This window comes from Oncorhynchus tshawytscha, linkage group LG19, assembly GCF_018296145.1.
Source record: "Oncorhynchus tshawytscha isolate Ot180627B linkage group LG19, Otsh_v2.0, whole genome shotgun sequence".
NCBI classification, from domain to species: domain Eukaryota; kingdom Metazoa; phylum Chordata; class Actinopteri; order Salmoniformes; family Salmonidae; genus Oncorhynchus; species Oncorhynchus tshawytscha.
This window is the reverse complement of record NC_056447.1, coordinates 44,469,752-44,485,330: the sequence shown is the minus strand read 5'-3', so window position 1 is coordinate 44,485,330 and position 15,579 is coordinate 44,469,752. Positions and strand designations below refer to the sequence as shown.

The 15,579-nt window shown below is 41.5% G+C and overlaps 1 pseudogene; it reads right to left on the bottom strand.

The window, feature by feature from the left end:
* Positions 1-15,579, bottom strand: part of LOC112219141 — a 228,866-nt pseudogene that overhangs the window by 26,898 nt on the left and 186,389 nt on the right.

Below are 15,579 nucleotides of genomic sequence, written 5' to 3'. Positions count from 1 at the left end.
CTCGCCGAGTCTGGGCCATTCCACACTGCGTTGGCCCACTCCAGGGCTCGACCCGTCAGACAGGAGACGAGGACGCTCACGCTCTCCTCCCCCGAGGGAGTCGGACGAACGGTAGCCGGGTACAGCTCCAGCTGTAGTAAGAACCCCAGGCACCCAGCCGCCGTTCTTCGTACTCCCTGGGGAACGCCAGACGCAGAGCACTGGATCCGGACGCCGGAGGAGGGGTAGGTGGTGCTTAGGGAAGAGGAGCTGGGGGTGAGGTAGGGAGGCCACTCCTCTCCCATCGGTCCATCCTCTCCATCATCTGGTCCATTGCGAACCTGATACGGTGGAGAATGGCCGTATGATGGAGGACTCGCTCCTCCATAGATGGGAGAGGAGGTGCAGCTGCTCCTGCTGACTCCATTTCTTGTGGTGCGGGATTCTGTCACGATCGCCTGGGGTGGTGAGTGCAGAGTCAATTGCAGAGAGAAGAGGAACTGGGGAAAACCATCTTTATTGGGATTCCCAAACGAACGCCCCAAAACAATAGGCGATAAATAGCCAGAAAAATAGTCCGACCCAACACAGGGCAGAAACGGACAGGAACACAAACACGCACACCCTGACTAACAGAAAACAATCCCGCACAAAAATAGGCGGGCCTGACAGGGTTAAATAGACACGAATCAAGAAACCAAAATAAGCGACAGGTGCAACCAATAAGACCAAACTAACAGAAAAGGAAAAAGGGATCGGTGGCGGCTAGTAGACGACGACCACCGAGAGCCGCCCGAACAGGCAGGGGAGCCACCTTCGGTGGGAGTCATGACAAATTAGCCTTTTAAAATTATAAACTTGGATTAGCTAACAAAATATGCCATATGAACACAGGAGTGATGGTTTCTGATAATGGGCCTCTGTATGCCTATGTAGATATTCCATTAAAATTCTGCCATTTCCAGCTACAATAGTCATTTACAACATAAACAATGTCTACACTGTATTTCTGATCAATTTGATGTTATTTTAATGGACAAAAAATGTGCTTTTATTTAAAAAAACAAGGACATTTCTAAGTGACCCCAAACTTTTGAACAGTAGTGTATCTTTTTTAAAGGGAATAGGGTGCCATTTGGGACATAATAACCTCTGTTTGATCAGTTCTCTACAGACTAGTTAAGCTTCAACTATTTTGCCTCTCATCGCCTTTGTGAGGAGTGAGGACAGGTTGGTACACACCATCAATCACCTGGGTACTTAGCTGTGACTGGTGTATGGTTCATCACAGGGACATTTTTTATTATGGGAGAAATTACTTTTTAAATGACAATTCTTCTCCTATTCTTTTCTAGGTCAATGTTACAGGAGCCTATCTGACTACTCTTTAGACCAGGGATGTCAAACTCATTTTGGCCTGGTGGCTGTATTCAGTCTAAAACGAGTCTAAAACGACTGAACTGAAAAGTGGTTATATTTCCATGCAGTCAAAATTTGCACAAAATATTCCTCAATATTCTATCATTTTTTGCAAATCATATGCTCCCTGACAGTCTAGCTTTCATTTTGGTGATTATTAGAGAGCTGGACACAGTCAAGAAACTGTATGAATGTAGGTCCATTATAATTTCTACAGTTTCGATTTGGTTTTAATCATTTGAAAGTATAGTTTGCCTCTCCCCCCAAAAAGGTTACAAAATACAATACATAAAAAATATAGTATACCAAATTTTTGGTTTGTTTAATATATATTTATATTATGTTTGACACCACTGCTTTAGACCTTGGGACAGAAATATTGATTTGGCTGCTGGGAAAACTAAACTTAATGTCTGTTCTCCAGCAAACTGAGGTTCAGTGAATGTCAGGGGTTAGGTCTACATACAGTATCTGAACACATCTGAACACAACCAATACAAGAACATACTACTGGCTCCTTCAAAATCTAGTGATCTAGAATACTTTAAAAGTAGGGCATATCTTATCTGTAGTGTCAGGGTATGCGTGAAGGGCTGTAGGAAGTCAGGTGCAGGAGAGCAGATATTTGGTAGCAAACTGGAGCCTTTTATTTGGCGAACCAAAAGCACATGGCACAAACGAACACGAAATACAAATACGGGTTGAACATAACCCAGCGCAACCGCAACGTGTGCATACATGAAAACAGATAAACAATACCACACAAAGACATGGGGGAAACAGAGGGTTAAATACACAACACACAATGAGGGGAATGAGAACCAGGTGTGTGGGAAAACGAGACAAAACAAATGGAAAATGAAAAATGAAGACCGTCGACGTCGACCGCCGAACACCGCCCGGACAAGGAGAGGTATCGACTTCGGAAGAAGTTGTGACAGAAGACTAGTCTGCAGTTACACTTTATTAAACCATCTTCCTTTATAAGCAGTGTTCATATACATGTATTAGCCTAATAAATTCATATTCATTGGGGCATACACTACATACTTATAAATAGTTTATCAAATGGTTTATTAATGAACATTACTATAAGGTGTTCAGCTACCCCTGATATGTTCAGGCAAAAGAACAGTCAGAGTTTTGTGGGAAGACAAAAACAGGATTATAATCCCAAATGGCACCGTATTCCCTACATAGTGCACTACTTCTGAACAGAGCTCTATGGGTCCTGGTCAAAAGTAGTGCACTAAATAGGGAATAGGGTGCCATTTGGGACGCAGGGATAATTTCTGTTTAAAGTGAATATACAGACTCCTGAATTAATGCTATTAGCATGTGACTCGCTTCCCGGCAGTGTCTAGCAGTTACAAAGGGTTGGGGAGATTCAGGAGTTCAGGAGTTTGGGGGAGCTTTTCAAACAGTCTCAGCATTGAGTTGTCTTAAATATTTATGCTCCCTAACTCTCCTATTAGTGTTGTGGGTTTAAATAGTAGCTGCCTGGTACAGTGGCAGTTGGATGGGGTAGGCATACAGGGCACAGATACACATGATAATGGACATATAAAACACGATAATGATGACAATGAGGATGATGGCGATGATGACGATGTGTAACAGCTTGAGGTGAATTAGACAAGTTAAATCAAATTTAGGCCTGGTTCCAATATCCACGCTAGAAGGAATAGCACTGAGAATGTGTTGGGCATGCATCCTAAGTGGTATGCTAGCATGGACATGGGAACACAGCCATAGTCTTGTTCACCAGCCATGTGTCTCACAGCCTGCCTGGCACCCCAGATTGGGTTGTATATACCTCCAGATAGCTACAGATGTAGGATCTTAATTTGAACACCCTGTTACAGGAGAACTGCTGAAATTTGTAATTTCCTCTTTGAAATTTCTGACTTGATTTTCCCTTACAAAAAAATGTATCAAGGCCTACAAAAATGTTCATAATTTCCTGTTGCTGCAAAATTATTTTCCTGCTGTAGCAAACTAAATTAAGATTCTACATCTGTATTCATCATACACTTTAAATTAATATACATTTCCTCTCAATGTACAGTATGTATCCCAGTCATCAGCTTTACAGCATAGCAACAATTTCCCTGACAATATAGCGGCGTAACACTTGGGCTTTCTGGGGTATTTAAAGCTGTGATTAGATTGTAACACATGATTTATGTGCCGTAAGCCATCCTTGTTTGGAGATGAATCTCCGAAACGGCCCTATATATCTCTGAGGAGGAGCTAAGCTCAGAGGGACACACACACACACACACACTGAGGGCTGTAATTGGCTGAGAGGCCTCTTCCTCTGGCAGAGAAGACAGTCTCTCTGTGCATGGCGAGATTAAAACCATAGCTGTGATTTATAGCATGGCTGGCCCCAAAGGCAACACACACACAGCAACCATCCCACCGCCCCCCGTCAGCCATCAAACCCCCATGTTAATTATTCCACTATCTCCTCCCAGGCAATACAAGTGACCTGTAATTTGTTCAGCTGCGCCCATCACAAATTGTTGCCAGAGTGAATTACATCGCGACAATGTGTTATGAGTAGTGGCACCCGCCTCTGTCTAATTCTCCCAATGTCATTTCAATTAGAGCTCCACTGACTATCAACTGTTCGCTTCGGCTACTGTCGAGATTAGAAAGCCTGGCTAGACTACACTCAGTGTTTTAGTGGAATGAATGTAATGATTGTCTTTGCAACTTTGCAAAATTAACTTCACTAGGTCACATACTGTATTTCTATTGTACTGTAACTAAGACGCTGGTAAATTTCTTCATAAACCGGGAGGTCTGTATTTCCATAATTCTTACGGCTTTGGAGAACGTCTCAGTAACAACCAAGAGTGAGCTCTGTATTTGAATTCACGCTAGCAAAGCAGCTGTGACGGAATATAGACGATCCACCCTCTGATCAACAAATTAGGTAATAGTCCTTGGTGGCCGATTCCCCCTGCTCCTCATAACAGTCACAATGGTCTGTCTGTCTGTGTGTCTGTGTGTCTGTGTGTCTGTCTGTCTGTCTGTCTGTCTGTCTGTCTGTCTGTCTGTCTGTCTGTGTGTAGTGTGACTCTCCCCTGTCACCTTGAAGGAGAACACTGGGAGAAGTTGTTATATGTAATGAGTCATGCAGCCACTACCACCTTAGACAAAATGGACCTGTCCCGAGTCACAACTCATATAGCCACTACTACCACATTAGACAAAATGGACCTGTCCCGAGTCACAACTCATATAGCCACTACTACCACATTAGACAAAATGGACCTGTCCCGAGTCACAACTCATATAGCCACTACTACCACCTTAGACAACATGGACCTGTCCTGAGAAACAACTCATATAGCCACTACTACCACCTTAGACAACATGGACCTGTCCTGAGAAACAACTCATAAAGCCACTACCACCTTAGACAACATGGACCTGTCCTGAGTCACAACTCATATAGCCACTACTACCACCTTAGACAACATGGACCTGTCCTGAGAAACAACTCATATAGCCACTACTACCACCTTAGACAACATGGACCTGTCCTGAGAAAGAACTCATAAAGCCATTACCACCTTAGACAAAATGGATTTGTCCTGAGACCTAAATCATATAGCCACTACTTCCACCTAAGACAACATGAACCTGTCCTCAGTCACAACTAATTTAGCCACTATAACCACCTTAGACAACATGGACCTGTCCTGAGACACAAGTCATATAGACATAAAGTCAAGACCCAAGTGTCAAATCTTGAAAATTTGAATTTTCTTTCCAAAATGTATCACCATCTAAAAAAGTGCTCTCTGGACAGTTTTTCGAAATTCTTTAGATTTTTTTGTTGTCAATTATACATGTATAAGAACTGTATGAATATACTTTTGTCATATTTTATTGAGTTGTCAATAATGCACATGTTTTTGTCAATTTGCAATATGCTATCATAGGAAGTCAAAAGTCGAATTCAAAAGTCAGCAAACCATTGCCAAATGCAATAAGAAATGTCTAAATGCAATATATAAGTATTGAAGGTGACAAATCAAGAAGTTATGTCCATTTACCATATATGATCATAGGAAGTCGGGTTCCGAACCCAAAAGTCAGTGAACCATGTCCAAATGGCACTTATACTGCACAAATTATATATATCACTATGTTAAGCCCTGAATCAACCTAGAAGGTTTATTTGTAGTGTATGATGAGAGAGAAGTGGGACTCTTGACATTTTTTTAACGACTTTCTGAAAAACGTCCAAAATGACCAGGGTGGGCACAGGTGGGGGTGCTCCCTAGCCAGCCGTGGACCCCTTGCACCCTCCTGACGGCATTCAAAACCATTTAAAAAATTTGCTCCTGGTATCCCGTTCCAATCACCAGGCACACGGCTGTCCATTTGCGATATGTTTCAATGGGAATTTACCCTCACAAATTTGACATGCTCCAAAATACTGCAGAAATGCGAAATTGACTGGCCCGATGAACTCAGGATGGCCGGGCAGTGATAGTGGTTCCTCTCCATCGCTCATTGTGTTGATTTCATCATGTCCATTTGGTGATGGTTTATCACTGTTTAATCTGATTGCAAATGTACTTTCCATTTGCAATATGTTTCAATGGGCATTTACCATCACGAATTTGACATGTTCAAAAATACTGCAGAAATGCAAAATTGACTGGCCCGCTGAACTCGGGATGGCCAGGCAGTGATAGTGGTTCCTCTCCATCGCTCGTTGTGTTGATTTCGTCATGTCCATTTGGTGATGGTTTTCACTGTTTAACCTCTGGGCTAGGTGGGATGGTAGTGTCCCACCTGGCCAACATCCGGTGAAATAGCAGAGCGCAAATATTCTAAATACACCAATCATAATATTAAACATTCTTGTAAATACATGTATCTTACACCATTTAAAAGCTTGACTTCTTGTTAATCCAACCGCTGTGTCAGATTTCAAAAAAGATTTATGGAGAAAGCATAACATGCGATAAACTGAGGACTACACCCCCCACACACACACAAGTATTACTAGCATTTTCCAACCAAGCATGAGCATCACGAAAGTCAGAAATAGCAATAAAATAATAAATTACCTTTGAAGATCTTCTTTTGGCAATACAAAATGTCCAATCTTCACAATAAATGGTTGTTTTGTTCGATAAAATCCATTTTTATAGCATAACACAAAACATTTTGTAAATGGCTTGTGTCATGAATTCCATTTCCTTCAACTTTCGACTAACCATTCTATGTTTTACTCACACTAAACTTAAGTTTATCTAGTCATGGTTGGTTTCATTGCAATCCTCTGTTCGTTAGTAACACAACCATACTTGATGGTTCTTTTTGAGGGATGTATTGACCCGAAAGGAACTGATTTGAACACACCAAACAATGACCTCATTGCGCACCAATGATATGACCAGTGCTTTGTTGATTGACTGTATTTCGGCCCAATGACCACTGATCGTCTTGAAATCTAGCTTGATAGGTAGCCAATGAGCTGAGGTAAACGGCAATATCTAATGGTTATACCCGGAAAGACCAGCTCTTATATGATAGTTGAGCGTAACACAGCCATTCGCCATTGAAATTTCTACCTGAAGGAGCCACATTGTTTGCACTTAGCAGTATTGAGTCGAGATCATTTTCTGTTATTTTATCGAAATAATTATGGCGAGTAAATCTGGAAAATCAAAGGCAAAGACCAGGTGTACAGATATATACACGATATTATTGACGAAATTGATTGAGAAAGTGACACAGAGCTACTTGAAGATGAGTCAGATTGTGAGACAAGTTTGAACTCCCAATTTGAGTTGTTTTTGCACGGAGAGTATGCAATTTTGTACTGGTAAGTAACTCTCATGCCGTTGTTTGAAATTAATAATATCAAATTTTATTCATTTGAGTTGTTTTGGAGATATTTTTATTTTATTTTACATATATAAATATATAATCAGTAATGAAATGTGTGAAGTATACATGGCTCTACATTGTGGGTAATGGGTATGTATGTCTGTGTGTCTGTGTCTATTAAATCTTTTTAACATGTATTTTATCTAAACATGGAATGGAACAGCACCTCACCATAGTGATTGAGGTTCCCTACTCTATATATAATCTGTGTCTGTCTGTGTCTATTAGATATTTTTTACATGTATTTTCTCTAAACATTGAATGGAACAGCACCTCACCATAGTGATTGGGTTCCCGTAATCTATATATAATCTGTGTCTTTATTTCAGAGCCCCCACTGCCAAGGTGCCCACCCCCCACAGGAGCTGATTCATCTAGCTGGACCCCTGCTGTCTCCACACCTACCCCCGCCCTCTTGAGCACCGAGCCTGCCCAACCTTACCCGGTTGAATGGTCCCTGCCAGTGCGGCGGGGTGGAATAGACCGCACTGGGCTATGCAGGCGAACCGGGGACACCGTGCGCAAGGCTGGTGCCATGTAAGGCGGCCCAAGGAGACGCACTGGAGACCAGATGTGTAGAGCCGGCTTCATGGCACTTGGCTCGATGCCCACTCTAGCCCGGCCGATACGCGGAGCTGGAATGTACCGCACCGGGCTATGCACCCGCACTGGGGACACCGTGCGCTCCACCGCATAACACGGTGCCTGCCCGGTCTCTCTCACCCTCCGGTAAGCACAGGAAGTTGGCTCAGGTCTCCTACCTGGCTTCGCCACACCTCCTGTGTGCCCCCCTCCAAGAAATTTTTGGGGGTGCCTCTCGGGCTTCCTAGCCAGCCGTGTTCCCTCATATCGCCGGTTCCTCTCTCCGGCTGCCTCTGCTCTCCTAGCTGCCTCCACCTGTTCCCATGGAAGGCGATCTTTTCCTGCCAGGTTCTCCTCCCATGTGTAGCAACCCTTGCCATCCAATACATCGTCCCATGTTCATTCCTCTTTGCGCCGCTGTTGCTGTTGCCTGTTACCACGCCGCTTGGTCCTGTTGTGGTGGGTGATTCTGTAAGGGATTTCTTCCATTGAAGGAGAGGCGGACCAAAGCGCAGCGTGGTTATTTTGATTCATGTTTAATAAAGCACTTCACATGAACAAACTAACAAAAACAAGAAACGTGAAAACCCAAAACAGTCCTATCTGGTGCAAACACAGAGACAGGAACAATCACCCACAAACACACAGTGAAACCCAGGCTACCTAAGTATGATTCTCAATCAGAGACAACTAATGACACCTGCCTCTGATTGAGAACCATACTAGGCCGAAACATAGAAATACCCAAATCATAGAAAAACAAACATAGACTGCCCACCCCAACTCACACCCTGACCATACTAAATAATGACAAAACAAAGGAAATAAAGGTCAGAACGTGACACCGGCCTGGCTGGGGACTCTGAGATTGGGGAAAGAACGGGAAGTACTTCACACGGTCACCCTATCTTGAGGGAGAACGGGGCGTGATTTTCACGGTCTCTGTAATCTATGTCGGCTGGATAGCAGGACAGTGTGTGCGTAGGATACCTTAATGTTGATGGTGTGAAAGTATGTGCGTGTGTGCATAGGATACCTAATGTTTGTGTGTGAAAGTATGTGCATAAGAAGCCAGTATAAAATGAATGGTTTTGTACAACAGACCAGCGCTCTCGTGAATAAACCTGTTTGACTATTTTAGCTGGGCCTCCATCTGTTTCATTCGACCAGTATCTTACAAATTCTAGTTTGCAGACTGAGTAATGATAATTCAATTGGGTTATGAACCTTGAGAACATAATTCTCTTAACAATTTGGTCCTTCGAGCCGGATTCCAATATCTGTCTCTGCCGTCCGAAGGTAACACGCCGAAAACCATGCACGGGCGGGTCATTGACCCGTAAATTAAAGACCTGTCCCCTGACATTGTGGTTCTATAACAGGCCGGTATATATCTAAGGTCGGCAGAGATGGTGACAGAATCTAACCAAAATTGCTTTTCCCAGTCTACGAGACAAGGTCAGTAAATCTTTATTCACGAATTCTAGGTAATTGACGCTCGGGCTACAATCAGAAATATATTTGATTGTTTAGTTGTTGATTTTAAAATTGTCATAGGGCATTCTGACCCGGTGACCTATCTTTAGAATGTAGAGAAAAGTTTTAAAGGCAACAAAGTATTCTATGCAAAACGAAGGTAGGAATTGGGTGTAGAGCCACCTAGGCAGCAGTAGAAGGGGGTCCGAAAAGAAAAAGGAAGTAAGAACAGAAGGAAGATGTAAGTAGCCAGCAACTAGGAACAATAACTCCCACGGCTCCTCTGGAGGTCTCTCATAAGCCTAAATTGCACCCAACCCTGATAGACCAGGCGTGGAGAGAGAATCCCGGTGATGAAACAGTGGTGGTGGGAAGACGGCAGCCAAGACTTCCCGTCCCACCCCCATATGGGGAACCTCCTGGAGCCGAGGGAGAGATAGAGGAGGAAAGGACAGGATTTAGCAAACTGATTGAGAAAGTGGATAGAGGTAGAGAAAGGGAGAAAGTTGAGAAAAGTTACAAGATAAGGGGACATACAGAGAAAACGAGAGAGAGAGAGTAAGGAGAATCCTCGCTGGGGAAACGCTTGGACCTTTAAATTAGGGCTATTTTCTGGGAATTGTCTCGGTAGTTTGTGCTGGAGTTTACGACTACAGAAAATTATAATAATATGGTTACTTGCGTCTTAATCATTTTGATAGTGTTGGTGGTCTAGGGGTAGGACTCTTGCCTACTACGTGGGGGCCTCGGGTTCGCATCTCAGCCTATGGACTAAAAGTAATTCTGATTGTAATTCAACTATTGATATGTTTTTCCGGGAGAGATACGGTTGTTAGTGTTTGTTTAAGATATAAACTGAATGTTTTAATAGCTTGTTTAGGTTACATTGAAATATTAATTCATTCTAAATGATAGCGAGGCGATTTCGATGTAATACGGTGTCTGTTGCCTAAATGATCTGCTGGAATAACGTATTGAGAATGGAGTCATATTTAAATTACTGAATCATAGAAGAGACAGTTACCCAAATCTAATGAATTCTAAATAATAGCGGAGAGATAATAGCGATAGAGTGGTGTCCACCGAAATGTTTTGATTCTTATGGATTGACTGATGTAGGTTATACATTTTTGCAATTTACATGTTACTTTTAAGTATTGGACATGTCATAAGGGTGAAACCGAAAGAGAAGGGACAGTTGTAAAGTTTGGTTTTAATCGTACGATAGCGGTAATGCAGAAGGTGGCTGGAGGAGAGGTTATATTTTTGTCCACTGGTAAGAAGGGGAGAGTTAGTCGCGCTCACTGGGCTATATTTGACTGTAAGCGATTCAGGTCTGAATAGTTGAATCGTAAAAGTTTTGTGATAGTTTCAGGTTATTGATTCTTGGTTTAACTGTTTATAGTATAGTAAGAATATTATAATATAGTAAGAAACACGACTGTAAAAGTTGACCTCTATCATGGTTTTCCGTTGTGGTCTGATCAGCCTCATGGCAGGGCCATTTGGATAATGAATTCAAGGTCATTTGTGATACTGATTTTAAGGTTATTGATAATTATGAACGAGTTTATAGTTGACATATTTGTAATTTTAACCAATGAGAAGAAAGAAATGGCATAGCCTTGGATTAATGGTAGGTTTATGTTAAGTATTTAGAACCTAATCCAAGCCAACAGTACAGGGATATATGACATCTGTGGTGATTCAGGATTATTGAGAGCATTGACCTTAATCATAACCTTAATCAATTTATGTAATAACCTTACAGATTGCCACCATAGACAGGTGATTTTTCTAAAAATCCATGAGTTCAGACAGGGAGACAGTGAGACATTTAATGCAATATTTGAAAACAACCTCTATTTGATACTGACAGACAGTTAGTAGAAAAGGCAGATGGAGAAGGGCTCCCCCGCCCTATGCGGAGGACTAAGGTGACCTTGATGGTCTGGGAGTGAGGAGCAGGAGACCTGGAGCATTACGAAGGTTAGAATATCATTATAAGCCAGGATTGAGAGGAGATAGCAGACACTGAACCATTGCCTAGAAATTATTATTATTATTTTGGCACAACAGGCCGAAATAGTAGCATTGACTAGTGCCTGCGAAATAAGAAAGGAGAGAAAGGTTACTATTTACGCAGACGAGCACATAGGCGTTTAAAACCATACAAAGCAGCACAGATAAATCTTAACGAGGATAAGACACTTGACAGAGACTTGTTACAGGATAGCCATGAATGCAGGTACCAGGGAGAATTGGACATGTGGAAAATGAAAGGGACGATCCTACAAGATAATGTCAGATATAAGGATAATTTACTAATCTTACCTAAGTCATTGTTTAGATATGCGGCAATATTGATACATGGGAAGAACCATGTATCAAGGGGAGGTAGGTTAGGACACACTTTGTGTCCAATTGGATAATAAACTATTTTTTAAACATTTTTATATAATTGATAAATATACGAAATGGATAGAGGCGTTTCCTACATCCTCAGCAGATGCAGAGACAGTGGCTAGGGCATTATGTCGGGAGATGATCCCACGATTTGGACTGCCTGAGACTATTTATAGTGACAACATTTCCAATCAGGTGATAAATATAGGTCAAAGATTAAACATTGTTTGAATGCATTAATTCCACGATTAAGAGTAGACTAAGGAAAACACATTTAAGTACAGGAATTAATTGGGTAAAATGTTTGCCCATAGTGTTAACCTGTCTAGGACTGGGGTTCCGCTAGCGGAAATGAATCACTAACCTTTGATGATCTTCATCAGATGACACTCATAGGACTTCATGTTACACAATACATGTATGTTTTTTTGCTAAAGTTCATATTTATATAAAAAAATCTGAGTTTACATTGGTGCGTTACGTTCAGTAGTTCTAAAATGTGGTGATTGTGCAGAGAGCCACATCAAATTACAGAAATACTCATAATAAACATTGATAAAGATACAACTATTATACATGGAACTTTAGATAAACTTCTCCTTAAGCTCTAGAACATGTATTTAAAGTTTCAGAGCTCTAGGTCTGATGGTTCTTTGATAGTTCGAATGCAGGTAACTATTGCAGGCCTTGTGTGTCTGTAAGCCCCATACTGTGTCACTCCATCCTTGCTGTGTGTGTGTGAGTTTTTCTTGGAAATCTGTTGGGACAAATGAATGATTTACAGTTCATGAGGGTTGCCTAATCACATATAGGACGTTTTGGAAAGATCTGACCTTTTTAACCCGTTCGAAACAACCCCTATGCCCCCGATTTAAGGAACTTCCGGTTGGCACAGGAAGCTGAACGTAAACACATATCCTCACTGCGGTAGGCTTTTACAGAATCCTGCGTTTTAAGTCTTTACGTTTAGAACTGACTTATTTACAGAGGGTTGAATGAGTGTGTGTTATTTCAGAAAATCACAGAAATCACGTAGAGCTCCGAAATCCGCCTTAACACATCGCAACTGGATCTGTAACTTTTTTGGAAAATAAAACTAATTTCTTTGACCATCATCAATTGTATATTGTACAATTTCTCGTAAATTACAATAGATAAATGGCTGGTTCTTTTTTTCCTGAAACCGGAGGTTCATGTATTTTGACGTGAAGCGGTCAAATTAGCGCTCTATTTTTGTTTTTGACCTTTATTCACAGAAAAATGGCCTTAACTCAAAAAGCCTTGAAGCCTCGACGCCATCTTGTTTCTGGGCAAACAGCCCATTATTCTAAACCTATGCTCACCAAGCGTAATCTTTAAAGTCTTTTCCGTTTAGGAGAAATGGCCATGTCATGATTGGTGTTGTTTTGTACATTTGCAATAAGTAGCCATTTGCCATCTGGTGGAATTTACCAGGACAGCTGAAAAATTACCAACATTTTAAAATGTTATAAAACGGAAACTGAATGTCCGAGAGACTTCATTTGATGACTTGCTGGAAGATCTGGCCCTGGTGCATGGCTCGACACTGTCGGCAAATTTTTAAAACATTTGCAGACGTCTAGTAAGGGTCTGTACATTTGCAACATGGAGATCCTCATCGATCATATCATCGATCATACAGCAAATGCCGAAAAGGGCCCTTCATGTATGGAAGTCTTCACATAGGAATTCTTCACATAGGCCTTTAATCAGTGATTCTATTTTTATTTTAGACATCCTTTGTGTTTTAAGTTTGATTTGATAAAGCTATGGGGAAAGAGCTCGTTCTGTACGTACTTAATGAACTCTCCCTCCCGGGCTATGACCCTCTTGATGATCTTCTGCTGGGGATTCTTGGGATACCTGGAACACACACAATAAATTATATCAATAAATATATTTGATAAAGATCATAATAAAAATAAAACCATGGTCACCAAATACACAGAGAAGAAAAATAAATAGAAGTTTTATGTCTTTTACGTTTGTACTGTAAAGCGACTCTATTTACTCTAGTCTACTCTTCAATAAAAACAACATTAAAAATACCCTATTCACAACAGCAGACGGAACTAGAATCAGTATACCTCCCCAGCAGTAGACAGAAACGTACTATACTGCAGTGAATATTGTGTAGGGTTCAGGTACCAGGATCTCACTCCTCCCCTCATATGTCTGTCTTCCCTCTCTTTCCTCTCCATCTCTCAGCAAGTGAACCTCACAACACAGCGGAATACAAACAAACAGTAGCAGCACTATGCTCATCCACAGCCCATGGTAGAGAAAGATCATTCACGTTGTTTCTAATTAACCCTTCAAGTCCTACTCCAGTCTCCTCTTCAGCTCATTTAACACCTGCATATCTCAATAGGTGATCCAGGTATCCTCATGACACAGCACAAGCTCCTCTATTGTTCCTCAAGTAAGGGGGAGGTTGATGACATCAGAGGGCACCATCAGACCAACTCCTTGAATGTCCTACTCCTTGAAGTTTGCAGTTGTGTAAAAAAACAACATTTGTTTTACCCTTTAGTGTGTGTACTGTACTGTATTTATACTCAGAATATCACTTTTCAATAGGAAAAGTGTATTTTTTAATCGCTGGAGGACATCTTTAATAATCCAAAATACCGCAATGCTCAGTTAATGAATTCTATGACCATTAACAACACTGCAATGACCTCCTTTGCCAAGCAACAAACTACTTCTGCGTAGCCAAGATTAACTTTGATATCGACAATGACTGTCCTTTTTGAGGAAATACAAAGCAATGACATCCACATTCCGGATACAAAATAAGTTTAATAATTGGGTAATATAGAAAAGATATGTAATTGTTTTCTCTCGCTTGAGTGTGCTGTTCAAGGCCATGATCAATAGCATTGCAATTATCAAAACTTATGGGCTTCTATTCCAGCCACAGATACAGTGGGGGAAAAAAGTATTTAGTCAGCCACCAATTGTGCAAGTTCTCCCTCTTAAAAAGATGAGAGAGGCCTGTAATTTTCATCATAGGTACACTTCAACTATGACAGACAAAATGAGAAAAAAAATCCAGAAAATCACATTGTAGGATTTTTAATGAATTTATTTGCAAATCATGGTGGAAAATGAGTATTTGGTCACCTACAAACAAGCAAGATTTCTGGCTCTCACAGACCTGTAACTTCTTCTTTAAGAGGCTCCTCTGTCCTCCACTCGTTACCTGTATTAATGGCACCTGTTTGAACTTGTTATCAGTATAAAAGACACCTGTCCACAACCTCAAACAGTCACACACCAAACTCCACTAAGGCCAAGACCAAAGAGCTGTCAAAGGATACCAGAAACAAAATTGTAGACCTGCACCAGGCTGGGAAGACTGAATCTGCAATAGGTAAGCAGCTTGGTTTGAAGAAATCAACTGTGGGACCAATTATTAGGAAATGGAAGACATACAAGACCACTGATAATCTCCCTCGATCTGGGGCACCACGCAAGATCTCACCCCGTGGGGTCAAAATGATCACAAGAACGGTGAGCAAAAATCCCAGAACCACACGGGGGGACCTAGTGAATGACCTGCAGAGAGCTGGGACCAAAGTAACAAAGCCTACCATCAGTAACACACTACGCCACCAGGGACTCAAATCCTGCAGTGCCAGACGTGTCCCCCTGCTTAAGCCAGTACATGTCCAGGCCCATCTGAAATTTGCTAGAGAGCATTTGGATGACCCAGAAGAAAATTGGGAGAATGTCATATGGTCAGATGAAACCAAATTATAACTTTTT